Raw genomic sequence first — 17,086 nt, forward strand, 5'->3', positions numbered from 1 at the left:
ACACTCTCTGTACCAGGCTGTAAACATATTATTTTCTACTGTAAAGTTGGGCATTTTAACATGGTGGGTCTATGGGATTGACTTCCTTTTGGAGCCAGTCTCTAGTGGCCGGTCGATGAATTGCAGTTCAAGTCACTTCAGGAAAGCGGTTGTCCCTCAGAGAAAACTCATTAGAAACATTAAACCATCTGAGTTTACTGACATACTACACATTTTATAATTTTTACATACTAGTTGAACACAAGGGCGATTTTATAAATGCACTAAAATCGCAACACGCCATAGGAAAGTAAGGCTGTTTTTCGTTTGACTTTTGCATATGTAAACCACACGCTCAGAGAAGAGTCCGGTTTGTTTGTAACTTCACATATTATTATAATTGCTGTTATTATTTTGAAGCAACTAAGCAGCCATTTCTTGTAAACAAGTTTTTAATATCATTCAGATTTATTAATATGCTGGTATCATGGGAACACTGAAGATGAATCCACCACAGGTGTTTTTTTATGTAATATGATTAATGTTTAATAATTATTCAAATATTAAATATTTATCCACATATGCCATTCTGAAACTGGTGTAAACTGACTAATTTGTTTTCATCTCCCTCTGGTCCCTGTCAGTTTTTGAAGAAATAGCTAGTATTATTTTTGTGCCCATTTTTCTATCTGATTTCACACACAGTTTTGTGTAAGATTTGCTAAACAATTTTACAATTTTATCTGCAAGATCATGATGCGTTTTGTTTGCCACTAATGGCCTCATGCACCCTCGTCTCGTCTTTGCAGTTTTGGATTTCAAAATTCTGATTTTAAGATCCATTCCTTCTTGTCAAACAGTTTTTAGGGCATTTAAGGAATAGATATTCAGTTTTGTCAGAGATTTCAACTGTATGTAGCTTTGTCATGCATAATACAAAAAAGCCTTGAACTACAAAACCCCTGTCTTTATCTGTCAGATATACAGTACTCTTTATGTGTGGTACAGTGGGTGTAATCTCAGCACCTTCATAAAACCCTTTATAAAATCTTTTGTCATACACAATACAGCTTGCTTATCTAAATCACGACAAACTTTTTTCAAGGTCGTTCGTCATGTCGTTGAAATGTTTTTGTTGTAATCCTTATATCTGTATCTTATCTTTGAAAGTTAGCCTCAACTCCAGCACTTAGTTGAAAGCTTTTCAAAAGTGTGGCTTTGTTTGGTTTTATCTCGGTGTCATATTCACTGTTCATATAAGAGGCATAGCTGTAAAGATAACTGCAGTGAAAGTGTAAAAATATGAATTGATAATGATTTAAACAACAAAAAATTTATTTATTTGATTTATTCAGCTGTTTGCAAGTAATTTACTGTAGATTTAAATGTATGTTATTTACTGGCATCAGTTTGTTCAAAGTTAAAGGTGCAGTGTGTAACTTTTATAAGGATCTCTTGACAGAAATGAAATATAATATACAAAACTATATTATCAGTGGTGTATAAAGACCTTACATAATGAACTGTTATGTTTGTATTAACTTAGAATGAGACGTTTTTATCTACATACACCGAGGGTGTTACATGGAAGTCGCCATTTTGTGCTGCGGTGTTTCTACAGAAGCCCTTAAAAGACAAACGTTTTAACTAAGTTGTTTCCGACAATGACATGTTTGTCCGGTGGTGGCTACTGTAGCTTCTCTATGCGTTTTGGTGAACAGTGGACTGAAACGTTGGTTCCAATTTGCAACCTCACCACTAGATGCACTAAAATTTACACACTGCACCTTTAAACGAACATTAAACATTAACAATTCTTTATCTTTACAGAATAAAATTTAAATAACAGCCTCATGCAAAGCATTCTGGGAACCAGAAATAATCATCAACCTTTTTAATTTTTTTTCAATATTTTTGTTGCCAGAATGTTTTGCATGAGGCAACACGCATTGCAAGGACTAGAGATGAGTTGTTATAACTTATAAAATTAAGTTGACTTTTCTCAACTATATTTTATAAGTTGTGACAACTCATCTCTGTTGACATGACTTGAGTTGATTTAAAAAAAAATCTATGCCGCAAAATTTTTTTTACAGTGCAGTGGGCGTTACTTACATAATATTTTTTTCGTACTATGGAAGTCAATAGGTACCGTCAAATATTTTTTGTTGTCAACAGAAGGAAGACACTCATACAGGTTTGTAACAACATGAGGATGAGTAAATTATGACAACATTTTCATTTTTCGGTAAACAATTCTTTTCATTAATGAGACTACTTTTCTATTTGCTATACGGGTATTTATTGTTATAACAGGAGTTTTATTCTGACAAGTAAGTGTGTTCAAGCCTATACAGTATAATGAAAGATTCGTTTTTTTTAAGGACAATATTTGACAATACACATATGATCAAAAACCCCCAGCACTCGTCTACCCGTCTTTTAAATTCTTGACACCTTTCTGGTGGTTGTGCTTGGGCTCAATTAAAACTGTGCAAAGTAAAGAAAGCAGAGCTTGGATGTTTTTAGTTTAGTTTATCCAACTCAGGAGCATAGGTTACTTTTTTTAAGTTAATAGCCTGTAGGCTTTGACTCTGAGATTACAAATACCCAGAATCAATAGTACTCGACTTAAGGCAGGTCTTGAAAATAAATGTTATTTTTAAACACTAACCTTTCCTTTGCTAGTGCTATCTGTGCTCTTTAGCTGAAATCCTCAAATATTTCAGGTGCCTTCTTAAATATGAAAGCTGATTTTAAAATGTGCTTATTTGCATTATGTGTGGTAATATCCACAACGGTTCTTCCCCCCAAACCTTGTTTTCTTCCCTTAGCTTGCTCTCTTTCTGTCAATTTAATCAACGCTTTCAATTACTAACACTTTCGATTGCCTCGTGTTCCCTCAGTTGTCACTTTCGGGAGGTCTGTGGAGAAAAAGACCAAACAGAGACCTAAAAGGTTGCTTTCTTCCCGCAGGTCTTGGAGCTGTCTGGGTGATAGCCGACTTCTACAGGTCAGTGAGATCTATTGCTAGCTTGCTATATTGCTTTGATAAATGTATTTTTACCTTGACTTGAATGTGTCCTTTTTTAAGATGTAGAAGTATGTGGACACTCGGGCTTATGTTCCATCAGGCCTTGGTCTCATCCTGGGGGTCATGCAAACGTACTGCATATCTTAAAGTCTCTCAGGTTTCCCTGTAATGTTGCATTATGCATTGCTATTATAAGAGAGCATGTCTAGATTTACTCGCATGGTGTAGCTGAAGTTTTCCTGAAGCATAAGTGCATCATTTCTGTGACATTGGAGACATCAAAAACAATTGCCTAAAGACTTTTACCCAGGGCTTGCAAAATCTGCGGAATTGAAATGCCTTTTCTCAAATGTCACTTTGGAAATTTCATTAGTATTCAACTAATTTGACTGTCTTTCACTTGCAAAACCCTCTTAAGTACATGCAAAAGTCTCCACTTCCAAATAAACCCTTCAGCCACTCTTCACTGCCCTTTCTGCATGAAGGTAAAAGGCTCAAAAATTCGGTCAATATGCTAATACAGAGGAGTCATGCACCAATTTTTTTAAAGGGTCACAGTGAGCACACTTTATGCTGTAATCATAATTATTAACGTCCATTAATAGAATACATTAAAACCTTTTTATATGTCATATTCTCGTGAGCTACACAGACTAAAAAGGTAAGAAGTGTTTAGAAGTTCATTTTATTGCTATTTTACGCATTAATAAAAACTAAGTGAATACACTTTTACACCGAAAAACACACTTGCATATAGTTTTTTACAACTCATTTAAATGTCACATTGATGCGCTCAGCGATCATGTCTGTGATTGGCTGTAACACATGCTGGGTTGTTTTAGCCCAAAATGCTTGGTTATTTCAATTTCCATGTTGGGTCAAATATAAAAATTTTCTTGGTTAATTTCAACCCAGCTGCTGGGCATGACCCAACTCTGGGTTGAAAATAACCCAGCATTATTTAGGATGTCAGTGTTTCCCACAGAATTTTTTGATTCTGTGGCGCTGAATGTTGTTTGCGGCTGGTCTAGAGTTGGTATTAGTTTTTCTACTCTGATCTGACTTTCATTGTTTGTTATATTGTATTTTAACACAACTGAATGCCTTTAACATATTCTCTGTTCTGTTGTCAGACATAAAGATAGAGTATAAAATAGTGACTAAACACGACCCAATAACACCTCGTGTTTAATCCAACCAGCTGTTACTTTAACTACCGCTAAAATCCTGATTTATATCACCACCATAGGGAGGGAAAGAGCTCGCACACGGAGAATCGATGTATGTGGGAAAACACTACTAACCTATCTAAGTCTATCTACTAACCCATCTCTGCATGCAACATCTGTTGACGTTTACGTGAAAAGTACACAGAGGAACGCACATAGAAAACACCGCCAACTTTTAATTCTTTCACTCAGTGTCATGTGAGAGAGGCACTGTCGAGGTACCGCACGCAGCATGAGAGAGTGAAGGGGATCGCACACCGGGTGCGCCGGACAGCTCCGCGCCGTTCTAAAAAAATCAAACACATTGTGTTCTATGAGTATACGCACCCCGGCGGCGCCTGTCCGTGCCGCCCAGCTTTGACTAAGTTTCTCAAATCCCTGTCGCGCCACACAGCGCCACTCACATAGTTTAACATTAAATAACATAATATTTGTCCCAAATCATTAACGACTAACGTGCAGTTCCGGTTTGCGTTACCTCCGAGTTTTCCTCGACGCGACGCTGAGCTGCGTGGCCATTGTGCAACCCCCTTGAGCGTGCGCACGAGAGAGGCGTCACTGAGCGCTCACAACAGTGAATGAAGCAGTTTAAATAGTAAAATTAAATTTAAATGGTAATCATGAAAAATCTATTTGTGGCGACCATTGTTGATTCTGTGGCTGTGCGCCACAAATAAAAAACAATGGGGTGTAGATTTTAATATAATCCTTTACTTTTTTATTTCACATTTCAGTTTAATTGCATTAAAAACATGCAACTTAAAACAAACTAGCCTATAAAACATATTTATATAAAATTATTAGATTAACACATTTTAGCACCATATATTTGACCTTAGATTCCCCCTGGGGGGGAATCTACATATAAACATTAAGAAATGGACTTTGAACGAGGGATGCACCGGTTGACCGGCCATAAATCGGAACTGGACGGTTTTTGCTTATAATGCGCGATCGGCAACCGTTTTTTTGTATTTTTACGGCCGATTTTTACGGAAGTGCATCCGCATGCACAGACTACATATTTATCATTCGCAAACATGTCTTTTGTGTAAAAGCATTTCGAAATCTGTGCGCAGGACATTAAGATTGCCAGCTGCAATGTCTGTGGAAACATACACGCATTTCAGTCAGTTTACACACTCACACCTTGTATTTCTAAGACTTTTCCTACTATATACAATTAATGGACGAGGCGCAGGGAAGTTCCCTGTCAAGTTCATAGCTGTCTCGAGGTTTTCTCGCGCTCCTCTTTTGTCATTCACTTGGATTTGTGGCGCGCGCACACACAGAGCGAAAGTTAGAAGATCAAGATCTGATAAATGCGGTAAATAACGCAGGTTTTTTGAATATAGCCAAATACATGTTATATTATGCTTGATTTAATAAAACTCTCCAACTGCAATCAGAAGCTTTAGCTTACCTGAAACTAACGTAGAGGCTTCCTGAAATTAATGGACCAGGACCAGAGATGTATTTCATTATTATTGCCATGTAGTACTGAACATGTGACTTTATCTCTCTCTTAAACACAGCTTAAAATACATGCTGATGGCAAGTGCTGCAATCCTATTGTATGTAATGCAGATTTCATTTTAATTTTGATACATTTGTATTTTTTTAATATGTAGAGCGATTAATTTATTTTGGATAAATTTGTCTGTCTTTTATCAGACGTACCAATTTTTATAATTTATATTTGAGCTGGTCAGTTATGAATAAAGGTAACATTGAACTGCTAGCAAAAACTTGAGAATTTGGTGGGGCAGAGGGGCTCCTCCCCTAACAGATGTTATCTCACTCCAAACTTTTAAATAAAACCTGAGAGCCCTGCATTTGGCACAACAAACTTGGTCAGACATTTAAGTTCATCACCTGATAGAACACAATAAATATCAAAAGTCTGTTGATAATGTAAAACTTATGTTTGTATTGAATGTAGCCTACTGCACAATTACTCCTGTTAATTTTAGACGGTTACAGTTATTGTTTTCAATAGCCAAACCAAGTTTAGCCTGTTACATACCAAATAAACACATTGTTTATGTATACTTCGTTCTTTCTTGGTTGTTGCTTGATAAGAAAAAAAATCGGAAATCGGATCGGAATTGGCCAATTTGCTTAAGAAAATCGGCATAAAAATCGGCCATGAAAAATCAAGATCACGCATCCCTACTTTGAACCATCATCTTTGTACTCGGGGTACACTGAACATTGCGTTAGCTGCTGCGTTTTAAAAATGTGTTGCCAGCGTTTGTGATGCCTTTTTTAATTTTATCATATAACAAAATGGAGCACCAGAAGCAACATGTCCGCGATGATGGCACCAGCGCTAGGGCTGGGATAAACGATTATTATTTTTAACAATTAATCTAGCGATTTTTTTTATGCATCGATTAATCTAACGATTCATTTTATCAGTCCGATACGATTTCTATTCGATTCTCGATCATCTTCCCATTAATTAACTAATAGCAATTTATACATGTTGATTTACATATCTGAATGAAAAATAACATGAATTCCTTAACACTGCAAAAATGTAAAAAAGACTATACAAGTGTATAATATTTAGTTGCTTTCTGTTAAATTGCTTGATAAGAAAAAAAATCGGAAATCGGATTGGAATTGGGCAATTTGCTTGTTAAAAATATTGGTATAAAAATCGGCCATGAAAAATCAAGATCGCGCATCCCTACTTTGAACCATCATTGTACTCAGGGTAAATTGAACATTGCATTAGCTGCTGGGTTTTAAAAATGTGTTGTCAGCGTTTGTGATGCCGTTTTTAATTTTATCATAAAAAAAATGCAGCACCAGAAGCAACATGTCCGTGATGATGGCACCAGTGCTGGGGCTGGGATAAACGATAATTTTGTAAACAATTTAGCAATTGTTTTATGCATCGAATAATCTAACGTTTTTTTATCAGTCCGATTCGATTTCAATTCGATTCTCGATCATCTTCCCATTAATTAACTAATAGCAATTTATACATGTTGATTTACATATCTGAATGAAAAAAAAAACATGAATTCCTTAACACTGCAAAAATGTAAAAAAGACTATACAAGTGTATAATATTTAATTGCTTTCTGTTAAATTGCTCAAAGTCATGACTTGGAACAACATTCATGATTTTATGGTAAAATTACACTTAATCGCGTCAATACACGATTTAAACCATAAACAGCTCGCGCTGCTCATGCGTGTGCTGTGCATGCTTGTTAACATAGGCGCTGAAAACAAATATGCACCCCTTACGCATTGCTCCCACTTGCGAGGAGCCACTTGCGTTGCTACTACTCTCCAGTGGCGCCATTTTGGGTCTGACGAATCAAAGCACATATTTTGCGTCTACGTATTTTTGTGTTGTCCCAGCGCTGTTCTTTTGCACTCATTTACAATTCAATACATCTAGAATGAAACGTAATAAGTCAAGTGCAGAACTGGTCATATTTTGCCTCTTAAACAAGTAACGGTGAATGTGATTTCATCAAGTAGGATGTGATCCTGGATCAACACCATTGTTGGTCCTGGATCAACATTTTCATTAACCAATCAGATTGCAGGATCAGGATTAGTTTGTATGTTAGATTTAGGTTTAAAATTGGGTTAGGGGCTTTTAAGAAATACTCCTCAAACTATTATTTCACACTAATTTGAGGGTTTAAAAACGGTTAGGGTTTGAATTAAGGGTAGGTTGGGGTATCTTTGATTAAAACGTTGATCCAGGATCAACAAAAAGCGTTGATCCAGGATCACATCTTACTTGGTGAAATCACAGCGACCAACAAGTAACAGATGAAAAGATGCTTCATTGATTTCGAAGTTGCATGCCATATTCACTTGGCTCAAAAATCCGTCTGTCCTAATATATTCGATAAAGCTCTTGCAACTTTCGTGCGCACACTGTTGTTCATCGCTTATTCTTCTTCGTGCACTTAGAGGACTTTGATGAAAGATTGTAGGTGCATTGGATTCTGCCAAAAAAAAAACAGTATTTCTGAATGACCTAAGGGTGGGATATAAAGCCAGTGTATTTGATGAACGTATAGCTGCTGAGAGCATTTGGTCAATGCCATTATCTTGTTTTTGATGTGGAAGTGACATATCGGCTTATGCATTTTAGCTCTTCATATTACGTCATTGGTTGAACTAGAAGTTGTTGGATGTCTCAAACAAACAGGGCAATGTTTTGCATGAAGAACAGAGCCACATTGTACACATCTATAAATGGCTTGCTTATAGTTGTCACCGCACATCACACTACAGTATGAAGGATAGGAGAAAGTGTTGTACCAGTGGCGAAAAACTCTATAAACTTGGAGATCAATTTTCACCTTGAATTATCTCTTATACTCATTTACATCACAGTGTCCTTCAGAAATCTGTTCTTTTGTGTTAACGCTGCATTGTTTTGCATTCTTATATTTGTTCTCATGTTGCATGTGCAATAACGTCAGACTCATTAGAAGGCACAAAACACTTTTGAGAGTTGTCTCTCTTTGTTTGTAAAAATTCGCCGCACAAGGACAGCATTTCTCAGCTCTGTCACAACGCATTTGGGCATCTCTCACACTGCTGAGACGCGAGAAAACATTAAGTTAGTCGACTTGTAAATATTTTATTCACCCAGGAGTGGAGATAGATTCAATATGAGAAGTTTTGTTATGCCCACATTCAAAAATTATAACATTTAAAAATAACCAATGGTACAGATCAGAGATGCACAATTCAAGATGATGTTTGAGAGGACAATGGGTGTAATTGTTGTGCAAGAAAAACAAAACCACACTAATTTGCCATCATCATCCATGCGGCTACATAAAATGGGTGCTAGGGGATGTTTCAACATCTGTTTAAATAGAAAACACTTGCACATATGGTGCAAAAAAACATTTTTAATTAGCATGGGTATTTTTGTAGCAATAGCCAGCAATACATTGTATGGGTTAAAATTATCTATTTTTCTTTTACGCCAAAAATCATAAAGATAATGTGTAAAGATCATATTTTATGAAGATATTTTGTAAATTTCCTACTGTAAAAATATCAAACTTGAGTGGATGCAGATGCTAAGGACTTCATTTGGACAAGTTTAAAGGCAATTTTCTCAATATTTAGCTTTTTTTGCACCCTCAGATTCCATATTCCATATAACAAACCACACATCAATGAAAAGCATTTGTATTTAACTTTCAGGTAATTTGAAGAGTTTGGTTCCAAAATGCGATAAACATCATTTTAAAGAAATTTAGTTACCGCCAATATCAGTATTGTATCTGGTCAGTTTTAAAAATTAAATTCTTAATTTTACGCAAAATCTAAAATCTGCCATGTTATTCTGTCATCTTTTCTCCTTTTTTTCCCATAACGCGATAAACGCCACTCCTCCTCCTCTGCAGAATGCAATAAATCTGCTCAACCAATCACAGCGCACCATTCCACGCATTGTAAACAACAATGGCGGCGTATTAAATACACACAGAATCCTAGTTTTCCTCATCTACTTTGTACTTCGTGATCAACAAACAAACAAAAACAAAATAATACTTTTGATGGCACTGATAAACCTGTGGTGGTTTTCTCTGGCGGGGAAGAAACGTAAGTCATCAAAATCTCGGGAAACGGAAAAATGTCGTTGTTGCTTGTTCTCCCGACAGCATCAAGCTTCTGTCGTGCTAACACATTGACCCCAGGGGATCTTATGAAAAACTTTACATTATTTTACTCAGTCAACGAAAATCAACGACCAAAACATTTTACAACTGATCGCTGTCAAAAAAGTTCAGCGACAAAATCACAAGGATGACAGCAGCAATGACAGTGTTCTTAATATGACAATGAAAGTGTTTTAATCAGTAAACTAAATGAATATAACATGGCAAAGATGAATGCACATTTATATATTGATTCAATGGATTTATAGCATTTTGGAAAAATTTTTACCATGGATTTATTGCATTGTGCAGGAAAATAATCAGTTTTTATGTTCAATCTTTGAAAATGTAATTATAGATTTAAATTTTTAATGTTATTATAACCTAAATATGCTATGTGAACGTTTATAACAGAAAATAGTGGTTTTCATCTTGTCACTTTCTTGGTATAGAAAACGCATTTTTACCCAAATTAGTCGAAATTTTATGTTTTGGATCCAAACTATATAAAAATCTCAATATTAAAAAGTTTACCCTTATGATTGGTTTTGTGGTCGTACATAACTGTACATATACTGTGATGTTGGATATTAAAGGGGCCATGGCATGAAAATCTGACTTTATGTTTAAGTGCTATGATTGGGTCCCCAGTGCTTCTATCAACCTAGAAAACGTGAAAAAGATTAACCAATTTATTTAGTTTTGGTAAACCATTCTCTGCAAGCACATACAAAAATAGGTTGTTGAAATTTGGCCCTCTTTATGATGTCATAAGGAGCTCTTATTGGATTAATACCGCCCCTTAATCTGCAATATCCAATCACAGCACTGCCATTTAGTGCAGAGAAAAAGAGAGAGAGAAAAAATAATTCACAGCACAATTGAGTTTCAATTGCAACAAACCACTATCATTGTGATCAGTGTTTGCACTTCATCAGCTCATTTGCATTTTAAAGGACACACCCAAAACGGCACATTTTTGCACACACCAACAAAGTGTCAATTTTAACATGTTATAATAAATTATCTATATGATATTTTGAGCTTAAACTTCACGTATGTGCTCTGGGGACACCAAGGATTTATTTGACATTTAAAAAAAAGTCTTGTGCCATGGCCCCTTTAAGATTTTAATGCTTGACATAACATTTAAACGTAACCAGTGTTGTGCCTGAACGAGTTCATTGAAGAAAGTTAATGAATTAGTTAATATTTTGGGCAAACGTGAACTGAACTCTATTGTATTACCGCCTGATGAACGTTACTGTGAACTCGTTCATTCTGGTGCTTGTGAACGGCACGGTCTCTCAGTTTAATGACGTTCAATAGGGTGCCAGATTTCTATAGAATCTTCCAGGCGAAACCCGTGAACAGGCCTTAATGTGTAGCAGAAAAACACCCAATCTGGCAACACCGCCACCAGTCAGTGTTTCATGGCTGCATGCGTCATCCAAACAACTGACTCTAGACGCTGCTTAAAATACTGTCGCGCCACTCACATAGTTTAACATTAAATAACATCATATTTGACCTAAATGGTTAACGATTTACATAGGCTGCTAATGCATATTCTGGATCTTGTTTGACTGAGCTCACGCTTTTTAACGTGCACGTGCGGTGTGCGATATCTGCGAGTTGTCCTGCGCGCAACGTAGCGCAGTGCTTCTCGTCCGGTGTGCAACCCCCTTGAAGCACCCGGCTAGCCTTTCAAGGTATGTGCAAGCAAATACAAAAATTAAAAGACAACCAATGCTAATGTAAACCCTGGTTGGATAAGGATTTAAAGTTGGATATGAAGATGAACTCTGACACATTTAGCTTCAGTGTTAAAACTGATAAAATAATTGCTGTCTGTGTCTTCTATATGGGCTATAATGGCAATCATTAAAAAAAACAAATAATATAGTAAGAAAGATCTAGAAAGTAGTTCATTTTTGGAACTGTGAACTGAACTAGTTCATGTAGAAAGTGAACTTTTCCAACACTGAACATAACGTATGCAGAGACAGACATGTACAATAAAACACGATAAATGATCTTCTCTATTGATAATGGTACACACGTAGTGTAAATGCTAGTTTTTCATAGCATCATTTATCACATTTAATTTGGTTGCCAGTGAACACATGCCAAGATTGCGATAGTGTTGTATGACACTCGAAAGATAACATAACTGATTTATGCTCTACACTTGTTCTTGTTTACAGTTATTTCCCCCCTTTTAAAAATAACAGTAGTGAAAATGACAGTAGTATTTTCAGTATAGTAAATATATGTAAATTAATTATAATAAATATAATATAATATAATAAATACAATATGATAAATAAACATGGCAAGCAGTTGGTTTTGTTCTCTCTATTATTATCTAAGTTTTGAGACCCCTTTAAAATTTCATGTGCCCCTCAGACGTTTCATTCTGCAATAGTAGGTATTTACCTCAGTATCCAAAATTGTTCATTTGTTTTTGTTCACTTCTCATCCATGTTGTGGTTTTCTATTTGCTAAATAGTGAAGAAGTAAATTAGTGAGCGGTTTATCTATTTAAATTAAACAGTCCACTCCTTTATTCCACAGTTAGACCCATTCGCTTTCATTAAGCTCCATTATTAGGAAGCACATAACATGTAGTGGATGTTTCCACTTTTCAAGTAAAGAAATGTTCAACAAATGGTGTGTTAAGGTTTCGCATTAGCTGTACTAACCTGTACACTCTGTCCTCCAATAGAAACATAATATGCAGGTACATCACAACAACACAAGCGTAATGACAAACTAATAATGAACACAAGTTTCCAGGTTTGCCAGTAATGACACCATGTTGTTTCATTTCTGTATGTGTTTTAGGTTCACCCCTCTCATTAATCGCACAAGTCGAGCGCCGAGGGTATCTTCACAGGCTGAAGGTAAGTGTATTTATTGCATCGCTTTGACAATAAAATCAGCCGGCTCCATTGATTTTTCTTCTCCTCGCTGCTTTTTTATTTAGCGACTTGTAAGCATGTTGATTACAGATAAAACAAGTAGGAGAAATGGTAGCACACTGTAGAAAAATGGTTTGTTAGAGGCGAGGAGCAGTAAATGAGCCCAGCAGATGTTTCTCGAGCTGTGTGTGGTTGTAATACGCTTTGCTCATTTAGTCTTTGGTCGTGCTATGCAGAGACTTTATCAGATGTTGGGAGAGCGGCAGGTATTGCGTTATTCCCAAAAGATGACAGAAGAGGTACGAGGGGTTATAAGAACGTGATATTATTACTGTTGTTCTTTTTTAGTATTAAACACCGGCTTTTTGGTTGTTCATTGCATGCTGTGGATTTTCTTTTCACGGTACTGTTTGTGAATTTCTTTTTGTGTCTGCATGAATACTGTAGGGCATAAAAGACATGATCTAATTTACAATAGTATCTAAGTCTGTACAAATATGTCTGAGGATCTTCACTGAACATGCCAGCCACCGTGACACCAGTCCTTCCAGAAAAATGCAGTTTTTAGGTGATTGTTGCGGGCAAAAATCCTTGATCTTGTGGTACGTTTTCTTAAAAAATGCGATGGAATATGCAGAATATGCAAAAACTACAGAACTTGCAAAAATTGCAGCTTTTCAGTTTTGTTCACGTCGCGTAATTACGTCACTTCATAACGTTCCCATAGCAACAGGGGACATGGCATTAATGCAACATTTTTCAACTTTCTGCTAAGATATATGCAACACTTTGCTACGTGGAAATCTGCAATTTATGCGGCGAAAGTGCAGCATATTTTAAAATATTCGGTCCCCGCATAAATATGCGTACTATTCTGCATTGAATCATGAAATCGCATAATCACGTTTTTTCTGGAGGGACTGATCATAACAAAAAGTTTGACACAAGGTGTCATTGTGGCCTCCGGGTGAAACTTTTATTAAAAGTAAAGTAAGCCACAATATTTTGCAATAATTGAGTTGTTAAGATCAACTTTAATAAAAATGTATTTATAATTTAAAATTTATAGCAACTCTTTACTAGTCAATAAAGTTTAAATTAATTGTAAATTCATGTTGGTTAAACTTGAAAAAATAAGTCCAAGAAATTTTTCACAGTGTACTACAGTTTTATCCAGCTTTTTCATGTTCAGAATCAGATTTATAATTTCTACCTAAAGCACACACTTATTTGAACAATATTATTAAATCTACCTTCTTTTCATTTAACAGTTTTTTGTGACATTATAAATGAAGTGTTTAGTAGAAATGTCAAAACAAATCTGAATGCAAGATTGGTACCACCGCTGGTACTATTCTCAATTATGGCATGTTAATTTCCTCCCAGTGGGAAAACAAGTCCCAGGCAACCAATGCCATTCGTGTGTTTTTCATTTGGTATCGATTATATTAATTTGCTCCTTTGCACATAGACGGTAAGGCCTAATGTATATAACTTATTAATGCTACTTATTGTAGTATCAGAATTTGAGAGGTAGACAGCAAGAGACTAAAAAATCTCTAAATTTGTAATAAATCAACAATGTTGAATGATGCCACTGAATGCAACACCTCTGTGAAATGAATGATCACACAACATCAACAGTATCATCTTCAAGGCTGCACCCTGCTGCCTCTTATATTGAATTAATTATTGGATAGCTTTTATTTCTTTTATTAGAGGTACTAGTTTTTTCTAAATCTCTGACCCAAAGTATTAAACTTATAATTAACTTGCTAAACTTGTTTTATTAATACACTTATATAAAAAATAATAATGCCTGTAAGTAGATATCATTTATATATTTTTGTTGTAGGACAATAGAAAATCTATAATTACAAGCCATTAGAAATTGGATTGGCCGTTACACCTCGGGTGTGCATTATTTTTCAATAATTCAACAGCCCGGAGTCAATTATTCTGCTTATACTACGGTTACCACACCTCAAGACATCAATCACATGATATATTTAAAGGGATTTGTTCGTTTTTTTTTTTTACTTAAATCGCTATTGTGAGTAGGCCTATTTCTTCTGCGTCTCATCCAACGGCTCTTTTGCTTGTTCCAAAACGTCATTTAAAGCTGACAATGGAGGCTCGAGCCGTTGATAGCATTCTAATGCAGTTATTAATGAAGTTATTAGAAAGAACGAGAGTGAGAGAGAGAAAGAAAGAGAGAGAGAGGGCAAGCGTGAGAGAAATTGTGTGAACGAGGATAAGTTACCTCTGTGCGTCTCTAAACAGCGCTGTTATTGCCTCGGAAAATCGTCTGTCATGTTGTTTTTGTTAGTCCGTTATTACAGTTAACTATGCGAAGTGATATGAAACTGTAATGCGCTCATAGAGCTGCCTGGAACTACATTCTCCGTGCGTTTCCCAGAAAAAATTGCACACCCTAGAATGTTCATCAGCCAATCAGATTCAAGCATTCAACGGACCCGCAGTATAAGTACATGAATGTTTATGTATTTAAGTATTCCTAATAATTACACACAGTACACAAACAAAAATATTACGCAAACACAAACTTTTATTTTTTTATTGTTTGACAGCCCTACTTGCCATCAACATGGAGTGCTACACTAATGTAAAATCTTTATGGTTATGAAACACATACAAATCCTATCAAGACAAAATCTGCACCGGTGTTCACTAGAGACACATTTGAGTTTTGTCAAGAGATGCAAATGCCATGTCAATCTGTCTCGGCTGCCCACTTGTGATGTAAAAATTGAGTTCAAAGAGGGGCCTTAGATTTTAGTCCAAATGTGCGCCAGCCTCATTGGGTTAATTTACATACTTCACATTTGCTTCAACGCTTCAATAAAGGGATTAAAACAACCTTGGGCAATTTAGCGGCCAGTTTTACACAGCAAACTCTTTTCATTTTATTGTTCTCCTTTTGTTACCAGATTTCTATTATTCCCCTTGATTTCCCATCTAATGAAAAAGTTCTGGTTACTGTTAAAGGTATTTTTCTCTTTAAAGGGCCAAGTTTTGAGTTTTAAAACCTTGACACTTTTATGGAAAGTAATTTAACTCCCACTTGTCATTATTTAAGAAAATCAAATGATCTTCGCTGCTTTTATCGCACGCTATTCATCCCTAATTTTTTTTTCTTAAAACTTTTAGTCGGCTTTATAGAAAGAAGCTGAATATCTAGAGAGTCATTATGTAAAACTTGTGGATAGCGCTTGATGGGTTATTAAAGTCACCACTCTTCGGTGAAAGGAGATTATTCTTGATTTTCTTCCTTAGTTTTTAACAATCAAGTTAAATTGTGGATTATGTTTTTTTCTCTTTAAATTGCAGAGATGGTTGATAACACACCCTAACACCTCACGGTTTAACTCCTGAGGCCTGTTTAAAGCAGTTTTCTCCTTTCAGAATAATTTGGCAGCTCAGCTATACGCTAAATGGGGTCAATACTTGGCTTAAACCCATTTTGTATATCTGACAGGAACCCGTGCTTAAAGTAAACAGCTCTAATGGGCAAGTAGTAACTGCACTTCGACCCATACGAAGATAACCACCCGACTGTCGACCAATAAAGTTCACGCAATTATGAGCGAGTTGAACTATGCATCTCTAATTACTCTCCGGTAGATGACCTTCTTGATCTGTGAATTTCCTATCAGCTTTCACTACGGTCACAGTGTAATTGAAGGTACCGTCGGCTGTTGTTATGTCTTCCACAATGAATTTCTTTCCTCGCCCGAAGGACCGTATTTGTATTGAAAATAATTGTATTGAGAGTCTGCAATCTGTTGGGTTTTATCTCATTATTTCTCTGTCCGTATTCCAAGTGTAGGCAGCGTGTTTGTATGTGATGAAAGGAAAACCCTGTAGAAAACAGAGCTGTTGGCAACAAGGCCCATCAGATGCACACATTAGCATTTCTGTAAGTACTCTTAGCTAAGCCTATCTGCGTGTGTGCCAACATCCTATAAAATGCAGACACAAACAGTACGTCAACATGTGACCTTGTTGTACATGCCTCATGTGTATTCTTGTGTTATTGCGCTTGTAACAGACATCAGTACCCAAGGGCGTCATTAAGTATCTTATAATTCAGGTAACTAGTAATATACGTTGATAGCGGTGTTGTCTAATTGAACTTGCTATTTAAAGCTAGGGCCACACTGAAAGATTTTAAAAGACCAGAAACATGATGACAAAAATTTTTTGTTCCTAACTTCCTATCAGATTCCCTTCACA

The 17,086-nt window shown here is 36.0% G+C and overlaps 1 protein-coding gene across 3 annotated transcripts in view; it reads left to right on the top strand.

Moving 5' to 3' along the window:
- The first annotated feature begins 2,885 nt into the window (after positions 1 to 2,885).
- LOC129427603 (bis(5'-adenosyl)-triphosphatase) overlaps positions 2,886 to 17,086 on the top strand; it is a 433,001-nt gene continuing 418,800 nt past the window's right edge. For 2 of the 3 annotated variants that reach the window (XM_055184195.2, XM_073875867.1), the window contains exons 1-2: positions 2,886 to 2,992; positions 12,753 to 12,811. The gene's annotated coding sequence lies outside the window, so the exon portion shown is untranslated. The remainder of the gene's footprint in view (positions 2,993 to 12,752; positions 12,812 to 17,086) is intronic. The other variant, XM_073875868.1, reaches the window with a different exon arrangement.

This window comes from Misgurnus anguillicaudatus, chromosome 14 (assembly GCF_027580225.2).
Source record: "Misgurnus anguillicaudatus chromosome 14, ASM2758022v2, whole genome shotgun sequence".
NCBI classification, from domain to species: Eukaryota; Metazoa; Chordata; class Actinopteri; order Cypriniformes; family Cobitidae; genus Misgurnus; species Misgurnus anguillicaudatus.